General features: G+C 42.7%; 1 protein-coding gene across 2 annotated transcripts in view; it reads right to left on the bottom strand.

Annotated features, from left to right (window-relative positions):
• The window catches only part of bahd1 (bromo adjacent homology domain containing 1), a 26,468-nt gene extending 19,658 nt beyond the window's left edge, over positions 1 to 6,810 (bottom strand). Inside the window, exon 1 of one of the 2 annotated variants that reach the window (XM_035674058.1) lies at positions 6,314 to 6,810. The gene's annotated coding sequence lies outside the window, so the exon portion shown is untranslated. The remainder of the gene's footprint in view (positions 1 to 6,313) is intronic. The other variant, XM_035674057.1, reaches the window with a different exon arrangement.
• Between the last annotated feature and the right edge of the window lie 654 nt (positions 6,811 to 7,464).

The raw sequence follows: 7,464 nt of genomic DNA, 5'->3' as shown, positions 1-7,464 counted from the left end.
AGATAAAGGCCTATAGTGTATATTTTTTAAGTTTTCTTACACCCCTTAAAATCAAGAAGGCCTCACACCCCCTGTGAAGCTTTGGCAACCCTAATTGGGGGTCCTGAGCCTCATGTTGGGAACCACTGCCCTAAACCAACTGTGAATGTGGTCTTTTTGGTCTGCAGCCAATAGCTGGGCAGCATCACACCTGTTGAAAATGGACTGGCAGTGCTGTGAGACCAAGCGATTACTATACAATGCAGTAAGTGTACTACAATCTACTGACATTAAAGCACAATATGTTTTCAATGTGATGATTCATGCAGGATACACGTAATCATCTCTAACCACTTCAGCAACCAGTCATTGTCATACAACTGACTGAATTCTGTTACGTTAATTAGGTTTTCTAAAGTGTGTGTGTGTGTGTGTGTGTGTGTGTTTGTGTAAGAGAAGTATTTGTGTCACGCAGGGCTGGTAACAACAACGTGATACATGACTGGTTTGTTTGTGTGGTAACAACTCGTTCACGTAGGGCATTATTTGTGTGGGTTTTGAATGGAGAAAATAAAAAAATGAAGACTGAAAAATTATAATTTCTGTTAGAAATAAGACAATACAGGAAAATAAAATGTGTGGGAATAAAGTAAGTACATGTGAAAAATGGCAGGGCATAAGGAGGAGGCATCGATTATACTGGACAAGGTGCAGAGACACATATGTAGCATCAAAACACAACTCTAGTACAGAATATGTGAGGAACACAGAAAAGCACATCAAGCTGGGAAGCATATGTTTACTACACAGCAGAGCAGGTAGTACGCTTCAGCATGTAGCCTACAGATGTAGAGATGACGGTTCAGCACTACAGAGCACATACAGGACAGGAAGTGTAATTATCTGCTTCTACTGTTCCTCTTCAAAGAGACGGGGCAAGATGCCAGCCTGACTGGCAAAGAAGGAGAAGAGGAAAAAAGAGAAGAGAGCCAGATAGAGAGACAGATAGCGATGAAGACTGAATTAAAAGAAAAGATCGAAGTAAAACGCCAGAGAGGAGTGGGAAAGTGGAGAGGGAGGCTCACACCTCACATTTCATCGAGCAGAAGGAAAGTCAAACTTAGTAGAAATCAGTGGGGCAATTTCTCACATTCACTCTCCTGCTTTTCTAAGCTTGACAGCTCCTCAGAGATACAGACATTTGACATAGACTTCCTGAGAGAGCAGGCGAGAACAAGGGAGAAGAGAAATTAGGAGAATGTGTGAGAGACAGCGACGGAGGGGAAGCAGGAGGGGGGATCAAGAGACAAGAGAGTGATGGATTGAGATAGCACAGAGAATGGAGACAGAGAGAGATTGTCATCATCATCATGAACAATGACTCTCTGATAGAGGAGGCCTGTCGCTGGATTTTCAGCCCAGCTGAGGAGGGAGCGAGGAGGGAGGGCAGCCCCCCGCCTGCCCACCTGCCAGGGCCTCAGTCATGCTTTTAGCATCTGCCAAACTGAAGGACGCTTGGTGCCATGTGCTTTTCACTGAAGGAGCCTGACGTTTGTCAGTCACAGTGAGGGCTTCTGTTCTGTTTGGCCTCAGCCAAACAGGGTTTAATGTCGCCCCCACCCACCCCCCAGAATACACACACACACACACACACAAATACACACACCCACCCACCCCATGTAAACAATCCCAGTGTGTGTGATAAGTAAGCGGGACCCCGGCTCTGAAAGCTCCACATCCACTGCAGCTGTGGGCCAGCCAGCAGCTGACGCTGGGCTCTGGGTCTGTGCTGCCTTTTGCTTCCTTCCCCACCAACCCCACCTCCTCTTCTTCTATGTTTCCATGAAACAGACCTGTAATTTTCACAGCTGTGTCTCCGGCAGTGTGCCAGGGTGAGTCAGGGAAAGAGAGAGTGAGAGAGAGGGAGAAACGAGCAGCCATTAGGGCTTTTAGTGGAGTACAGGCTACAGCACAGCTTTGCTAATCCACTAAGACACTCAAGATTCAAAACCCGAAATATATTCAAACAATGGAGCTCCAACTGATCCAACTGCAAAACTCATTAGCATGACAAAACATACAAGCACAAAGTTCTACATATGATATGATAACCACAAATGATAAAACAGGTTTACATCTTGGGTCTTATTGTCATAGTTTTGGCCATCATATGTATTGGTTAGGATGATACTGTACTCCGCAATGAAGGGAGAAATCTAGCAGAACACCAACATCACTACAAAAAAAGTCAGATAATCAGACCGGTGGTAATGAGGTCAAGGGTTTAGTTAGGTTATCTAAACTGCACTCTGTTTGGAGGCAACCCAAAAGCGAGCGCACCTGAAATTAGGGTAATAATGGCAAATTGCAGGAAATCCTTTTTTTTTATTTGGCACGTTTTCACGCACAACTAAGTAAATACAGTAGGTCAAAGAAGTCAGTGAGTCTGTAAACTGTGATGCATGTTTACAATGGACAGTTTGGGTTAGCCGTAGTTTTCTCTTCCACTTAAGACTGACTAACCTGGGGGTTTATTGCCCTGTTGGACTCAATATTGCAATATTGCCACATCTCAACCAATGCAGGGAATATCAGACATCTGTCCCGAGGCTCAAAAACTCTTCCAGGAAGTTCCAGGAATCAACTGGTTTTATTGGGCTAATATAATTAATTAAAGTTTGTTTAGAAAAATGTATTAACAAAACACAATAAATGGCACGATAAGGGCATTAATGTGCACCGTGCGTCATCACCTGACTTTCAGGTGTGGGAAACACTGCAAAGTGAAAAATAACTCAATTTAAGAGAACATTAACTGTAGACAAAAACCTTAAGATTCAGAGTTTTTTTTTAAGCCAGAGTAGTGCCAGCTGGTCACCTTTTAAGACTGCTTGAAAACTCAACAGCCACAAGGTAGGCACAACCTGTATGTAGACTGAGAGGCACAATCCAGGGCAAAAGAAGTCCACAAAGCACTGGCAGCAGAGCTTATTGCTGCTCATTAAACTTATTGCTCGCTACGCAAAGTAATAATTGAAAGCAACTCAGATGAGCAAATCAATATTTTTCTCTCTCTCCTCATCCTGATGGAAGCCGGATTGTAAGAGCATGTTGTTCAGAGAATTTTCGGTAAGAAAACTAACGAGCTGCGAAAGTTGTTTCAGTTTTGTGCTTGTATGTTGACTGCTGAATGAATGTGGGAGGAATGGGGGTTTATTAAGGGCCCAGCACTTTGCCTCTGGGCCCCCTAAGAGGCTAATCACAGCAAATAACTTAGTGACTACAGTATAACACATTACAGTACAGACTACATTATAACCAATAGGAATAATGGCCACAATTACAAAAGTGACACCCAAGTTGTAATAAACCTGAATTATCCTTTGATCAGTAAGGAGACCTGAACAGCGAGGCACATTCTACAACATGCTTTAACGTATTTTTACTGAGGTGACACACGGGTTTCCCAATAATTTACAGCCCAGCAGCCCGGTGCGTGGCCATGTAAATCTTGCCCAAATGAAGCAATTTACTTTGGCTGATTTAAGTATCAGCAACCGACAGGAATAGGTTAAAAAGTTATTTGGTTAAACAAAAACAAAAAAAAAAGACCCACGGTAGCTTGCACTGACTGGCATCCAAAAAAAAGCACCAGGCCCAATGAGCAGTCTGTTAGATAATATTTAACATCACTCTGTGGGGCACAACAGTGACAAGTGTTTTGGAAAGAAGGGATGCGTCAGTGTGCTTTTCCAGTGCAACTTCCTGAACAATAAAGTCACTCATACTGGGTGTGATGTTGTTTTCACTTTGAGAAGATCTTTTCCTATACTAAAAAAAAATTCTTTATGCATTTAATTTATAACAACTACATGAACAATAAACCACAATGCGCTCTTTCTAATTACACTGTTGATAGCTATTCTATTAAATTCTCTGCAGAGAACATTTAGCCCGTATCTGAGCAGGAAGTATTTGTCTCTTTTTGGACGGCACGGAGGACAGTGTGTTTGGCTGACAGGAGGCACGTTCCCCTCCTCCTCTTCCTCCTCCTCCTCCTCCTCTCTACAGCCACAACATGACGCTTCTTCAGAAATAATGGGATTATGTCCATGATTGATATCCAGCTTTATGGCTCACGTGTGGGCACTGCACCTCTATTCAACATGCTGCTATGACAGGCCTGTCAAAGTAGGCTCTGGAGAACTGACTAGACACAAATCTACCACGACCTCCAGAACTGAAGCTCTATTGTCGGGCTTTTCTGTCCACAAGAGGCTTTACAAACACCATTATACTGAAGAACTCACTAGGCAACTTGTATGTCATGCATTATAACCCTGATGTCATGTCAAAGCCTGTATGTTTCAATGCCCTTTTACAGCACAGGGGATCAACTCTCCGCATATTAGATGCTGTTGAATCCAAATACGGCTGCAACTCACAGTCATCTTCATTAGCGATTAATCTGATGGTTATTTGATTAAACTAAGAATCATGTAATATATAAAAGGTGGTCAGAAAAAGTTAAAAATGTCCATGACAAATTCTCAGAGCCCAACAAAAGGTGGAAGAAGTACTCAGCTCCTTAACTTAAGTAAAAGTAACAATACAACAGTTTACAACCCCCACCCAGACACAGGCGTTTCCTTCTGGCAGAACGAAGCTGAATCTGGAGCTTTATATTTCTAGGACAGTGAACTTTCAAGAGATAAATCTACTGAAGAACACTGACGGATTTGCAGTCTTTACCAGTTTAAAGAGGCTAAAGTTTCAACACTACTATGTCTTCATCAGAGCCAAAAAAACACAAGGCAAAGACATGTCAACCTAGAACAGGAGTCAACTGTCACCGGATAACTGAAGAGGTAATGGAGGGCAACTGACTGACTTTTCGAAACAAATGATACAACTTACTAACAACTCATCTTTTCTTTCATTATGGAACAGCATTAAAAACCTTTTTTCACTTTCTAGAATTAACACTTTACAAGGGAAACAACAGCACTTTTAAGACTACAATCTATCAGCTTATCAGAGGGCTCTAAATACAGAATTCCAGTTAGTTAAGATGAACTAGTACCACTTCCTCATGGAGCACTTTGAGTATTCTCTCTGGCAGGCAGGGTCAAAAACATCTTTAAACAGCTAAATATTCCTCAAAAGTGACCCATCTCTGAATAATATCAACTCTGTGCCCTTGATCGCATTTGACTGGACTGGATAAAACCATCTAACACTGCCTCCTGGCCCTTGGAAGTATCAAAGTCCCATCTGCAAATTGTACTTTAAGTATCAAAAGTACTCATTATGCATGGATGTTTTATATTATTATACATCCTACTGTTGTATTATTATTACTGATGCATTAACACATGAGGAGTTTGTTATATCTGGTTGAACAGGAGCACATTTAAACTACTTTATCTCTTTGCTGTTACTGCTTGCAACTCATCAGATACACATCTGACACACGTAGACACCGCTTTCTGTAAGAAGTCACAAGTCAAAGAGGTCAGGATTAATTTTACATCTAATCTATACGTGTAGATGGTTTTAATTGTGAAATCTTATGAATGTTGTGGAGTAAAAAGTACAATATTTGCCTGGAGCATAAAGTAAAATGACCACAAAAGGAAAATATTCCAGTAAAGGAGAAGTGTGAGTTGCCTAAATGAAGCCCACTTAGTTACTTTCCACCACTACAAGTACAAGTACCTCAAAATGTACTTAGGCAGGCCTCCTTAACAAGTCCAAAAGCCAAATAAGCTATATTCAGTTTGTTATCATAGAAAACCTGTAAATATCCACATTTGAGTAAATATGTTTGCTTAAAAAGGCCACAAATAATGAATCAATCACCCAAAACTGTTCCTACTTCAGCTAATTGATAGATTAATCGGCCAATGACCCAGCTCCAGATCCAAAAGAAAAACAACCAGTAAAAGAGGAGCAGGAGCCTTTAAAGAGTCTCTACCAGTTGTTCCCGGTGGTACTGGCAGGCTAAAACTTCCTGCACTTATCGTTCATCTTCCATCAAACAACCCCGACTGTAACAGTAAACCTGCAAACACACAAACAGCAGAGAGAGAGAGACAGAGAGAGACAGAGACAGAGCCTCAAACTTGACTCGGACAGAAGCTGCTTGTGTGACATTTTCTGCGATCACGAGCCGCTGGAGCCGAGGCTCTGTGCACCAACACACACACAGACACACTGTGCCACCTGCACGACAGAGGGACCGAGATCTCCCCCCAAAAAAGTTTCAGCACCAAAACAAACACACACACACACACACACAACAACAAATGTCTGTGGCTGACATTATCCCAACCTGAGCTGTCTCTCACGGCTCGATCTTCTGTCCCGCCTGACACTTTCAGTTTTAGCCCCGGAGAGGCGATAAGAGTTGAAGGCTGCTGGGTCTTACCGCTTTTTGTAGACTGGGGGGGAAAAAAAACCCAAGAAGAGACGATCTGAAAAAGGGGGGAGAAAAGATCACTTCCACAGGGCGAGAGAGAGATGCGTCAGGTGTACGCTTCCCGCGAGTGAAGGAGGAAAACACAGTGGAAGGCGACTCATGTTGAGTTGAACGGCTGAAGCCCTGTCCTGTTTTTTTTTCCTTCTTCTTCAACTCCAAACTGCGCCGATCCGTGCGCTACGCGTAAAAAAAAAAAACCCCACCACAGTCGGTTCACTTTTAAACTACAATCCCGGGTTAGAAGGCGAAGCGAGGCTTGCTAAGCGACCAGCAAGCTCCTGCAAAACTACGGCTCCACTTCAGCGTGTTTTTACATAACAGCATCATCCGCTTTTTTATGTTGACGCATCATGTAGCGAAAACATGGAGTTTCTTAAAGGGCCACGGACGCGCCGTCCACATGTCACCGTCCCCCCCCCACAGCAGCAGCAGCCCCGCTGTGGCTGACAGATGGCTTTCACCTAGTTAATGTCTTTAAGCCCTGTTCTTTTGACACTTGTATTAACCCTGGCAGCAGTGGCTGAGAGAGCTGCTCGGCACTGAATGAAGGCTCTGTGGCTCATGACCAAAACCTGTTCCGACATGTGACTGCATGGTGCCCTCCTGATGATGCAGGGGACTTTGTTGTCTCTTTTATGTGACTTTTCTCTTTAATCCAGTGGCCCTTTAATGTAGTGGAGCCTTGGATTTTCACTTTATGGGTTTATTTTGTACAAAAGTGCAGAAATTGGTCCTCACGTTCAGTCTAGTAACACAGTTCAGTTCACCAAAATAAAATAAAACGACAATAAAGGCTTATGCATTTCATACCCGATTAAGGGAAACCTCATTATTAATATTCCTGTATGAAATGGAGACCTCTGCAATATAAACAATCATCTGACGGACATATTACATGATTGAAACCCACACTAATCTCAGACAGGTGCTGATACAACACATGTTTGCATACATTAACATTTAGTCTGCAGACAGAAAAACTACAGCAATACTCTTCTCCTGGC

Source organism: Morone saxatilis, unplaced genomic scaffold (assembly GCF_004916995.1).
Source record: "Morone saxatilis isolate NCDOM2014 unplaced genomic scaffold, NCSU_SB_2.0 Contig3, whole genome shotgun sequence".
Classification (NCBI taxonomy): domain Eukaryota; kingdom Metazoa; phylum Chordata; class Actinopteri; family Moronidae; genus Morone; species Morone saxatilis.
The sequence above is the reverse complement of the archived record's forward strand: the minus strand, read 5'-3'. Positions and strand labels throughout refer to the sequence as shown.